Genomic DNA, 13,190 nt, shown 5'->3' with positions numbered 1-13,190 from the left:
TTCCTGACCCACTGTGTTCCGCTATTCAGTAGCCAGTTGGCGTGGTGTCGTTCGTTTTTCATGTCCTTACTTTACTATATCTCTACCTCCATGCGGAGTAGTCCACATTTAATTCATATCCAACTGAATGCCGACTTCTCTTGTGGCTTCAGTGACGTACTGTAGTCGACATAGTTGGCGTGAAAAACAACGAAATATACCATTTTGGACTGTTTTGATAATGGGGTTACTATGACCAGTTTTAGTCAGCGCTCGAACGCACGTGTTGTATGTTTCACTTCTTCATACATCCTGCCTCCACACAACCCTCTTTTCAAAACGACTACATTTCTGGACGTGAATTAGGTGCTTTAGGAATGCTAAGACAAGCTGTACGGCGAGTGAAGCGTGCTGTGCGAGTCGTACGCCGGCCCTCTCCAAGCTGTTTTCTTCGGAGCCAACTCCTGTCATGTTACTTCCCCGAGGTGTTGCCGACGGCCAAAATGGAAAATAAATTAGGTGATTCCTAACAGTACTGAGCACCGTTAACCGGCATATTTGTAAAATCTTGTCGCGAAGAGCTCGAGACGACGCACAAGCGAACAAGAACGTACAGTCCGCGCTGTATCCGCCCCCCCTCACAGCGCGCATACGCGGCCGCCCGGACGGCTGACACACCAGTTGCTGGTGGCGCCCTCTGCGCTGCGGCGCCTCCGTCATCGCAAAAGCGGCCCCCCGCTCCCATGCATTTCGCGGCGCGGTCGACACACTGCCCAATCTTCTAGAGCACTATAGTTAGGTAGCGCTGGCGATTTGACTGCTACGTTAGCATTTACGCGCCCTTCAATCAATCAATCAAATTATCACTCAACCAATCAATCTTATTTTCAAATCCGAGGACCGGGGAGAGGGGGGGGGGGGGCTCCTCAGCGAGAAAGCAGTTGCACACTGCTTGAGAGTTTACATGGAATACATTACAGGCATAAACATTGCAGGCATTACAGAGATGAACAGCATCAAAAAGTAAAAAAAAGGAAAATAGATATGTGTTTACCGAATAACAGCGCAATTTCATGGTAATACCGCAGTGATGTCATCAATACAGCGAAAAGGATGGCTTCAAAGTTTCACAAAATATTCACGAAGCTGTCTCCGAGTAAAAGTAACCAAATCAGCAATCAGTTTTTCGTGTTTATTTAGCATAAATGGATAATGCTCTCAGTCTTGAGAGCTATATGTTTTCCGTCACTGCAAATCTGCATGTGTGTGAGCGGGCGTGTGTGCAAATAACTTATGCGCAGGTACTCAATATGTGTGGCCCCGCATACAAGTCAGAACTCAAGTTTTCATTACAATGAGGAAAGCAAACACACGATCCATGCAGCGCGCTGTGAAGAAGCGGACTCGCCACTCCGAGTCTCTGCGTCGCCTCCAATACCAGCCACCCCACAAAACCACCGGAAGAAAAAGAACGAAAGCAAAAGATTGCGAACGCACAGAACCGGAGCTCGCTCGTCATTCTACGCTTCCCGCCTTTCGTCTGAACAGCGCGGCAGCGCGACTAAAACAAAAAAAAAAAAAAGCGAACTCCACGATACACGCGTGAGCGGACGCCGAGGCCACGGCTTGGCTTCGGCACCCATGTGTCACGTGATTGCGCTCCGAATGCCTGCAAAAATAGAGGCATGCGTCACGTGATTGTGTCACGTGATTGTGCACCGAAGATCTGCAAAAAAACTTCTTGGGGAGGCGGCGTTTGGCGACGTCGAGCACGGAAAAAAATACTTTTCTGCCAGAAATCTTCAATGTAAGTTGCCAAACGTTTTCATTCCTTTTTTATAAACCCTTTGCGCAGACTCACGGAAAAGTTTATGTTTCTGAACTGAGCAGTTTTTAACTTACACGCATTTACCCATTTTTTAATTTGCTGCACACAGCACGGCCAATGTGCTAGGAAGATTTTTCTTCGTTTAGCCTTTTTAGCACCTAGTTAAGTTCTGAAAAGTGATCCTCGATGGTCCGCGACCTCTTTCCGATCATTTTGCAACAAAGTTCAGATAGTTAAGGCGTTCTTTTGCGGAGTTATTACCAATTATTCAAACGTAAACAACCGCTTTGCCTCGCAGCCATAACTGTCAGCTTCAAATATTGAGAGAGGCCTTGTACTGCGTAAAAGCGATCTAGACACTATTTTTATCTTCCATCAGATGTGTGCGATCGCTCGCTACCTATCTTTTTTATTTATAGGGTTTCTTTGCTGAGCTATTTGCACATAGAGCCGGTAATTCGAGGTTGATTGGAATAGTCCATAGGCAGCGACTTTTGCGCGTAAAATTATACTGTATTTTAAGCTTTCCTTTCGAGTAAGCACAGATTGGGGGGGTGATATATCATTTTATTCATAACAATTCGCAGACTCCAACACAGTAATAGTTATATTTGTATCCTCAGTAGGTCAGTACGTATTGTTTATTTAAGTCCCAATGGTTCTTTTTTTTTTTTTTTTACGGAGGCGTGGCAAGTTATTTGGGTCCAGCTAACAATTGGCTGTGAATTAAGTGATTAGAGCTTTCAAACTTAGTCTTCTGTTTTGTTTAATTTCTAAGAACCTTTAAGCTTCACAGAGAAACAGCATATTTTGAAAAGTGAATTTCAACTATGGAAGTTCTTCGTTTATTAATGTTTGACATTGCTGACAAGGGTCAGAATTGAAACAGATGATAGGATCGAGTTTTTTGGTAACTTATGGCATGTGACCTAGAGCTGCTAGGAATTCATTTTCTGAGACAGCTTTTCTTTAGGAGTATAGGGAAAGTAATGGTATGTTATGGATTTTGAGAAGCATGGATTTTATGAAGTCTTTCTTTTACTGCGTTTACGACTTGTTTGGCAATAATGCTTGCAGTCCAGCTGATGCAATTGTATTGTCACACTGCTTTTGCAGCAGATTTCATCTGCCATCGAGGGAGTGCTGCCTGAATATGAAGCAGACAGCGTCATGAATCTGTTGAGGCAGTTTATTCTATCAGCCATGGGTGCCCTGCCCTAAAGCATCATTCCTGTAAAGGAGACATTGAATTGGTAGGTATCACATGCTGATGTTTTTAGCATTGATGTTTGCTTTATAACGGTAAAATTTTTACTGGTTCATGTTTTCTTGCATTTATTGTTTTCTTTTGAGAGTATAAAGGGCGGATGTGTAACAGGCTTCATTAAAGCAAAGCTTGAAACCATCTCGGTGTTGTTATATCATCTTGCTGCGTTTTTAGCGCACGACTGACGCGTTGGTGAATCTTGCTTATAGTCTGCACTAAAGAAAATTTTTCATGGCCTCTTCAGTGCTTTAAAACAGGAGATATACTTAGCTGTTTTATTGCAGTAGTACCTACTGTTTCTAGTTGAGGCAAAATTGAGTAAACCTGTATTTTAATAGCTCAGTGACAAACATGGTTTTATAATATAGCTGACTGCACTGTGCATATGTGTGCATGTTCATGCTGACATTCTGTTACTGTTTATTTAGACTGCCTCAGCATATGTACACATACAGTGATGCTTCACTTGAACAAAGTTCAAGGGACCTTAGGAAAAAGTTTGTTGAAATGAAAGTTCATTGGACTGAAATAAATGCGTGGAAGATTGTTTCCATTAGCTTCAAGAAATATTCATTTCAGTCGTTCAGTCGTGTCCGACTCTTCGTGACCCTATGGACCATGTCACGCCATGCTTTCCGGTCTCTCACTATCTTCCTAACATCACATAACTTCATCTGCTGTGCCTCTAGGATGCCATCTAACCATCGCGTTCGCTGCCTACCCCTTCTCCGGCGACCCTCAACCTTTCCCAACATCAAATCTTTCTCCAGCGACTCCTCTCTTCTCATCAGATGACCAAAGTAGCTGAGCTTTAACTTTAGAATTTGACGCTCCAATGAGCAGTTACGGTTTATGGTCGACAATATCGACTGATTTGATCTTATGGCAGTCCAAGGAACTCTCAAGAGTCTTTGCCAGCACCACAATTCAAACACGTCAATTTTTAGGCGGTCAGCCTTTTTCACAGTCCAACTCTCGCATCCATACATCACAACTGGAAAGACCATAGCACGAGTTATACGGATCTTGGTTGGCAGACTAATGTCTCTGCTCTTTACTAGGCGGTCAAGGCTAACCATTGCTCTCTTTCCCAGAAGCAGGCGTCTCCTAATTTCATGGCTGCAGTCTCCTTCCGAGGTAATCTTGGAGCCGAAGAAGAGAAAATCTGTCACAGATTTTTAGGTTGTTCAAATCTTATCTGAGCCCATTTATTTGTCACTGCGCTGATTTGCAAGTGAAGAATGTCTAACCGTTTACAGCACTTTTGAAAGGACTACAGTGGTTTTGAACTCGATTACTGTGCAAGCTCCTGAGAATCTTGCCTATCACAACGGCCTGCTGAGGAGAAAAGGCTTTCATTTTCTCCAAGCAGATCATGATTAACCAAAATGCACACATTCGCAATTCTTGGAGCTAAAGGGTCTGGTAGGGCTGAAGATCTGGCTTTGGCTGGCTATGACTGTACAGCTAATTAATCATGCAAAGACAGCTATGGATTCATCTGGTTACAAGCTAGTTTAGACAGCCAATTCACTTTAAAGCTAAATAATGGCCACTTTTCTTCACGCGATAATGAAGAGTGGGTCTTAACATAAAAATATGCTACAAAGAGTGCGGACTGTGCTTTTGTAAGTGCTCAGTATGACTTTGAAGACACAGGATAGCACCGCGGAAAATGTTCGTTGAACTGAAATGAGCAATAACTGAAGTTTGTTAAAATGAAGTGCGTTTGCATAGTGTTTAATAGAGCTTGAGTGGGGGGATTTAATAAAGTTCGTACAACTGAATACATCGTCGAAGTAACGTTCGTTCAAGTGGTATTCTGTTTTTCTGTGACTAAATGAGAACATTTACTTTCAACATATACACAAATATTTACTTTCTTGCTAGTCACCAAGATTTGCAATTAACTTCCGAACTCATTTTATTCACAACCTAAATAAATGCATCGTTAACCCTAGAGCCAAATAGTTACTAGCGATAACAAAAGTAATATGTTGATATTTATCTGTTTGAGAACGTTTTTTGTTTAATTGTTTTGTGTGTTTTTGAGTTCTGCAAACATGAGGGGGCTTGTTACAGAAAGGGGGGGGGGGGGGCTGCAAGACGAAGGGAAGTATCAGCGTGGCGGCCCTTTTGTGTTTATCAAATAATAATGCATCCTAACATGTAAAGTGAATGCCTTTACAGCCTGCTAAAAATCTTTAAATTGCATGTTTGGGTTCTGCCTGGATAAACATAGATGGCAGAGATGGATCTTTCTGCCATGGGGTGTGAACTGTATGTTGTGCAGAAAGCCAGAGGCTGTCGAACATGTGTTTATATATTGTTGTGATTGGGTTTTTTGGGGGCAATATCCTACAGTGAACTTTGCTCAAAGATGTCCCTTTAAACCCCCATGGAATTTGGTTCTCAGGTGTTGAAAATTACAACAGTGTTCTGTAAGATATGATAAGGCTATTAAGCTTGCATAGCGCACGGAAGCGCCGAATGGCTGTTCGCCATGCTGATCTTTATTATCAGACCTATCCAAGAGTATAATGAGGGTTTTGTCTAACAGATGATGTTTTGAAAGCTCAGCCATGTGTACCTGTGTTTATCAATGTATTGAAAAAGTGATCAGTTTGAATGCGATAATTAGAAGTATTGTATCTAAACTAGCTCTCGGCCAGCCTGTAGTGTTTGTGAAAAGGCAACAGTGACAAGAGGGGTGTTTTGCTAGAGCTTTTAAGGCTCTTAAATCTGTGCAGCTCTGCTTTAGTACATGCATTGTCTCCTGTACATGGCTAGTAAATGATTTCTGTTCATTTTATTACAAAAAGTCATTCTAAATCTTTAGATAAGCTTGCTCACCTCTATTGTTTGTTTGCATTGTGTTCACGCATGCTATAGCTGGAAATGATGCAGTATTAGTTGCAAGTAAATAAATAAAAGGAGCAGCAACTACATTTTCTCCGTCCGCACAATTTTAAGAGGAACATACATGGGCTCATTAGATTTTAGTGTTGTTTGCAACTGTGTTTGATAGTGAAAGATCTTCCTGTCATTGCATAGAAATCTTTCAGAAACCTCTGAAACAGTTTGATACCTGGTGGTGTGGAGGTTGACTTCCCAGACAGTAATGTATTCCTATAGTACCGTATGCATGCACAATAGATAAACGTAACCCCTTGCATATATCACTGAATCTTCCACTCTAGAAGAGAATTTTGTGCACAAGCCTTTTACTGTAGTTTGCCTCTGTGGAGCAATGTATTTCTAATTCTGTGCTTCTCTTTTTATGCTGTTACTCAGCAAATATATGAAGTATTCCTTGTTTGTTTCTGTTACTTGTGCATTTGACCTTTCCTTTTTTTATTATTCAAAATAACTTTCTTCCTGCTGTTCTGACTAGTGTTCTCGTATGCATATGCAGTCCTCTTGATGCTTCATTGAGCCATATCTGGAGACTCCCTGTTGCCGTGGTCTGTGCCGACAAGTAAAAACTAGGCAACCTGACTTCTGGGACAAGTAGCAGTGGGACGTAGCTGCATGGTTTCTTCAGCATCCATGTGGATTTCTTATAGAAGACAGGTATTTCTCCTATATTTGACTTTCATATGTGATCAAGATTTTACCTTTTTCCTGAAGGAAAGGATGGACATGAATGGCACTTTCTTGATTTCTTACTCTCGGGAATACACTATTACGACTTGTTAACTGCATATGTAGCAAAAATTATGTGTGACTGCATATTCCAGCAGTAAGCTGCATGATATTTTATGGATAAAATAATTTAGCTCTATTGTCGGTAGCCTACTATTGACGAGCCAAAGCAGGCAATACTAGGTACCAAAAAGTGATTATGTGGGGCCGGGTGGGTTTTAATGAGACAAGCTCTCCACGTTTTAAGCCTTTGTACAGGGCCAACGTGTCTTCCTGAATGTGTCTGGGACACATGCAAGTCTTGTATCCTCAAAAGGGCCTTGTCTAAATTTGAATAAAAGTAGCGCCAACCTATTTTGAGTACGACCAGTTCAGCAGTAAGCTCAAAATTGAAGCAAAAACGCATTCATGTCCTCTGCGATGTCAGTGCACGTTAAAGAGCCCCACCTCGTCGAACGCTCTGAAGTCCTCCCCTACAGCATCTGTCATAGCCTGGGTTGCTTTGGGATGTTAAACCACATAAACCAAGCCAGTCATTTTTTACCACCCCATCTGACTTGTCTTTCCACGTATCTCCAAAGATAGTGCCTACATAAGACTTGCCACTATTCCTGAGATTACCTAGATTATTATGTATTGATGTATTTTATGATTATGTAATTTTCCTCAGTGGAGCATTGCGTTTCCAATTCTGGGCTTTTCATGCTGTCACTCAGCAACCATATGAAATACTCCTTCTATGTTTCTTTTACTTGTGCATTTGACTTTTGCTTTATTATTAAAAAAAATCTTTCTTCCTGCTGTTCTGACTAGTGTTCTCATATGTACATCAGCCCTCTTGTTGCTTCATTCGACCATATCTGGAGACACCCTGTTGCCGTGGTCTGTGCCGACAAGTAACAAGGCAACCTGACTTCTGGGACAAGTAGCAGTGGGATGTAGCAGCATCCATGTGGACTTCCTATAAAAGAAAGGTATTCTAAATTTTGCTTTCATATGTGATAAAGATTTTACCTTGGTGACAAGCTCTTGAAAGGAAAAGATGGGCATGAGTGGCACTTTCTTATTTTCTTACTGTCTGGGAATATACTATTGAGACTTGTTACCTGCATATGTAGCAAAAAGTTGTGTGACTGCATATTGTAGGGTAACTATAATATACTTCATCATTTCCTATTATTGCTCTTGTATTCACCTAGGTGCTTGGTGTAGCTGGTCTCCTTCAGTAATTACTCAGGTGTGTGTGTTATCTGCTATGGCTAACATAGGCATCACTCAGGAAAAATGGGAGCAAACAGGCACAGTGGCATCACTTGCTGGTAGCATGCACCAAAATGTATGTATACATGCTGATACGTTGCCGCTCAACATGTGTATTTGCTTGATGTAGCAAATGGCAGAGGAGAGAGTTTATCTTATGACCAAGCATACTGGCGTGTAAATTTCACTCCTTTGTTTCCTGGGCCCTTATTGTGATAAACTAATGTCGAATGATATAGAGGATCAAAAGGAATACAACTAAACAGCAATAGTCTATCTCCTGAGGATGTTTTGCAGGTACTAGTTTATACAGAAAGTGGTTGAAAACCAGTTAGCATATTTTGAGCAAAAAGAGGCATCTGAGTGAAGAGAGATGTGTGTGATGCTAACACAAAGCGTGTGAAATTGGCAGAGAAATTTTGAGCATGTATATTTCTTTTCTAGGTGACACCATGATAAATTTGATATGGCTGCTACATCAAACACACAATGTCGTTGCCATCGGAAACCTAGTGTTTCTGTGTCAAGGGTTTGTGCAATAAATGAAGGTATGAATTTGCATATGTTTCTTTCACCACTCTCACTTTTCACGAAATATTACACGCATGTGAACCGTGAGTAAAATACACATTATTATTGGACACTTGAAATATAGTTAGCATAACACAAGATATTAATACTTTGTATGAACACGATTCTTTAAAATAACGGTGGCCAATTATCGGAACACAGTCGTTACAGTGTTCATATACGCTATCAATAGGCTAATCATAGGAGGTATAAATACGTTCTATGTAAATACATTCTATTCAATCACGGTGGCCAATTGTCGGAAGGGAGGTCATACATAGATCATACGTGTTCTAAAGACTTTCTTTTGATGGTCGATAGCTTCTATGATCATATTGTCTAAAGACAACGCATAAAGTGATCATAGACATTTTTGTAAGGGAACTACCAATCCCCACCAGTTTACTTGCTGAGCTCCTGCACTGCTGTTTGTAATAACGATGAAAATTAAACACCAATAAGCCTGTATTGGGGCATACGCTTAAGCGTGTGTTGCTAAATGGATGCGAAAGATTGATTGGTTGCTGTTCAAAGGCTATTAGTGCGTATTATTAGTGAGCATAAAGTACGTGCTATTAAGGTAGAGCTGCTAAATAAGGGTTGTTACGAGCGTTGTAGTACTGATAAGTTAGCACTGAGAAAAGATTAAATTCTTATGTGACGATGGCCAACGCAAATAGAAAATTGTCAAATGTGGCTTATTCGCTCCCACGACGAATATTAGTTGGAGCTGGAGAATGTCTTTTCTAAGCCACAAGAGCATACAGTGTTCTGGACATCACGAACTATCAATTGGTAGAAAGCTTTCCCGTGACTCGCCTGGCTTGGTAGTGATTCTTTGATTTCTTCCACGACCTGCCTCTTTACAAGCAGTGGCAATCTCATCTTTTGTATAGTTGCTTATTGTTTGCATTGGCGTCTGAAACATTTTACGTGACTAGGTAAACATAGTCTGACTGCGTGCCAAGAAAAGGCAACCGATAAAATTCACATTAACCCAACTACTGAAACTGCCGCGACATTCGCTTTGCCCGCCAAATACATACATTCTTGAACATGTATATTTGTAATACTTACAGGTGCTGATGTAGCGCTGGGAAGCAGCCAGGTTCATCACGTCGAGGACGTATTCGCGGCACAAACGCGGCACGCGGTATCGGTCGCTGGGATATGATGTCAGAGCTTCCGAATTCATAAATTTTCCGGAGGCAAGTGGAACCAGCCGGCGTACAAGGCTCCAGGCGATCAGGAGCTGAGACTCATTGCGCCTCATCCGCGTCTTGTCCAGCAGCAGCACCAAAAGTGCCGCTGCGTTGTCTGGCAGATGAAAAGCATTGGTCGCTTTGATACTATTTGCTGTGGCCAATTCGATCAGGCGCATCCAATAGGCTGAAATAGGCATGTAGATAGGCTTTGATTTCGTATTATGGTCGGGGAGGTTTTCTCAATACTATACGAGAAACACCTCTCCCAAAACTATGCAGTCGACAATAATCGCGCAATCGTCCAAACTAGATGTTGAGGAACGGTCCCATAATCATACAGGCGGAAGACCACGTTGGGTAAGTGGCTCTCAACTGCTTAGCCGAAAAAAATTTTCTAAGTCTTGACCACGGCATAGTGGAAGGCGACACATCAGGCGTCTGTGTACTGCGTGACTTTATTACACACTGCATAAGCCCTGCTGCCCATGTCCATTCGGAGCCCTCCACTAAGACTGCCTATATAGCCAGAGTCACTTGGCAATTTAACCCTAAGTCAAAACAAAGCAAACGAAATAAAACGAAAAATGTTTGTACGAATACAGACCTGTCCATCATGAATAAAGTCCTCGTGCACAGTAATAATGACTACCGAAGCTAAGCTAGCGGGAGATTATGACGAAATCTCGGTTGATGCCTCTTAATCCTCCATGATTAGTACCATGATTAAAATATACATTGGCCTAATAACAGCAATACAGTGTTTTATATTGGAATCTTTTTTTCCTGGAACGAGAACTTGGAAGTTCATTACGCTGCTGAATTGGTAATTGCTCGCTATCGGCACATGGGAGTTACAAAATCCTTGCGGCATTACATACTGCGGCCTTTCCTTGTACACAAGAGGCTGCGGCACATTACACACACGGTCGCCAAAACAGCTTCCCGCCGTGTTGTACTGAAGATTCTAAAATGGCAGCGCTCATAGTGATTATATAATGGAGACCCATATCCATATCTTGGAACTGAATGTAGAATTCTCCAGATCGGTTTCTTTGGCCCCATTGATATTGTTATGGATGGGATGCGTTTCTTCACAGATGCATATAGACGATGGGGCATGGACTCGAGGCAAAATAGGCAGCCAGGCCAACTTCCCTCGCACTTCGTCCGTCTCCTCTTCTAACCGAACAGTCACTTTCAATTGTTTCACAACAGCCGCAGCGTAACGCCTGACAACTTCCCCCGTTGAAGACTAAGCTCGTTCTCTAGCAAATCACGTTGTAGGACGCATGCAGCTTTTTAGGCGAGCCACTTGGGCTACTTAGGTGGTGCGGGTATGGCGAATGTGGACGCTAACGGTAGCTATCACATAGTTCACTTCGCTGAAGCGTGTAACCACGACGAAGGGGCCAGTGGACCTAAACAAAAACTTCTGGTACAAGTCTCGTTTGCGAAAAGCCACATGAAATCTTCAGAAGCATATGTGGCCTACACTTCCATGGCGTGTAGCACATAATTGTCAAGCTTTTCCGGACATCCAGAAAGAGAGGTTCCACCATCAGCCGAGTAATTCGTCTTACATAGGAGTCAATCTTGCATGATGAGTGGTATGGAATGTGCTCCTGAGATTGCAGCCGCAACAAAAGGTTGCAACGTGAAATCGTTTTGTTGCACTCGACGGAAGGTTTGTGTTGGTGAATGACGTGGTAAGCGAGGCGAAATGTGCCTCGAAGTTTGCCTCTCCGGTGGTTGTTACCGACGGATGGCTCGACAAGCAGTCATATTCACTGTGGCGATGGCCACGTTTATAGTTGACAAAAAAGGCATATGCCTGCAGGCGTATGGCCCAACGCGCCAAAAGAGGAGATGGATCGCGTAGGTCTATGAGCAAGCATAATGAATGATGGTAGGTCAAGGTCGTAAACGAACGTCGATATAGATATGGTCGCAACTACTGGACGGCAAAGACAACGGCTAGGTATTCCAGTTCAGTTACGGTGCAGTTGCTCTCAGACTTCGTTAAGGTACAGCTAGCGTATGCAATTACATGCTCGGCACCACTATGAAATTATATTAGCACCGCTCCAAGGTCAACGCCACTAGCATCAGTGCATCACTGAGGCTGAGGCAGGATGATAGTGATGCAACAGGGATGCTGAGGTCTGAACAAATTTCAGCTGGTTGAAAGCCGAGTTACAGTAGGGTGTTCAAACTAACTGCGCTTCCTTGTGCAGAAGGGCTGTTGCTCGATGCGCAAGGTGTTCAAAGCGGAGCAAGTACGACGCCGACCCAAGAAAACACCGAAGGCTTTTGAATGTACGTGGCTTTTCGAAGTCCAGCGAACTTCTGCAGATCAGGTCGAATGCCGCCCTTATCCACAAAGAAGCCTAGAGTTTGACGTTCTCCGAAATGGCACATCTTAGAATTTAAGACAAGTACTGCCTTTCTCACACAGTCAAGGACGATTCCAAGGCACTCATTGTGCTCTTTAAATGTGCTGTCAAAGATAATAAACTCATCTAAATAGCAAATACAAATATCCCATTTGAGGCCAAAAGGAACCCTCTACATGAAGCGCTCGAACGTCGCAGGTGCACTGCACAAGCGGAATGGCATTATGTTCAATTCGAACAAGCCGTCACGAGTCTGCAAGGCAGTCATTTCTATCATTTGGGCGCATCGATATTTCTCAATACCCAGAGCGGAGATCAATGGACGTGAGGTACGACTACGAGTGCAGGAAGTCAACAGCGTCACCAATGAGCGGCACTGGGTACATATCTTTTTGTGACAGTATTCAAGCGACAATAATCAACGCAAAATGACAATGAAATGTCCTACTTTCTCACTAGTATTACGGGTGCTAGTATTACGGACTGGAAGGCTCCCGACGCACTCCTTTCTGCAGCATGTTTTGGACTTGGTCATCAATAAATTTGCTTCGGCTGGAGAAACTCGATACGGTTTCTGCCTGATAGTATTGGCATTCCCCGTGTTGATTGGGTGTTGCATACGAGAGTCTGGCACAAAAGAAAGAGATCCTGTCTGGCAAAGTAAAACACACAAGCATGAGAGGCAAGAACGTCCTGCAGTGCACGTCGATGGGTAGAGGATAGCGACTTTTTGATCATGGCTTCTAACTCGCTAGGCTACTTCGGCGTCTTAGGTGCAGTTCGGTGGCTACAAGAAATGACCGGGATTGCTTCGGTAACGTAGTGTTCAAATCTAGAGTTGAGACCCTGCCGACAGACGCACAGGATGTACGGATAGGCTTAGGGCCCGCACATCCGTTCAACCATCTTCTACGTCGACAACAGCACGAGGGACCAACACATTTTCTTCAACGAATTATGTTCAGTTCAGTCGTTCAGTCGTGTTCGACTCTTCGTGACCCTATGGACCCTGTCACGCCACGCTTTCCGGTCTCTCACTATCT

At 42.9% G+C, this 13,190-nt stretch overlaps 1 long non-coding RNA gene across 1 annotated transcript; it reads left to right on the top strand.

The window, feature by feature from the left end:
• The first annotated feature begins 1,712 nt into the window (after positions 1-1,712).
• Positions 1,713-6,821, top strand: LOC146181092 (uncharacterized). The gene is made up of 3 exons (XR_014700408.1): positions 1,713-1,786; positions 2,924-3,060; positions 6,490-6,821. It is a non-coding gene; the product is annotated as an uncharacterized LOC146181092 (long non-coding RNA).
• Positions 6,822-13,190: the final 6,369 nt, after the last annotated feature.

Source organism: Amblyomma maculatum, chromosome 8, assembly GCF_055883805.1.
Source record: "Amblyomma maculatum isolate TAMU_Amacu chromosome 8, ASM5588380v1, whole genome shotgun sequence".
Classification (NCBI taxonomy): Eukaryota; Metazoa; Arthropoda; class Arachnida; order Ixodida; family Ixodidae; genus Amblyomma; species Amblyomma maculatum.
Note: the sequence above shows the minus strand (reverse complement) of the source record. Positions and strands in the feature narration are given on the sequence as shown.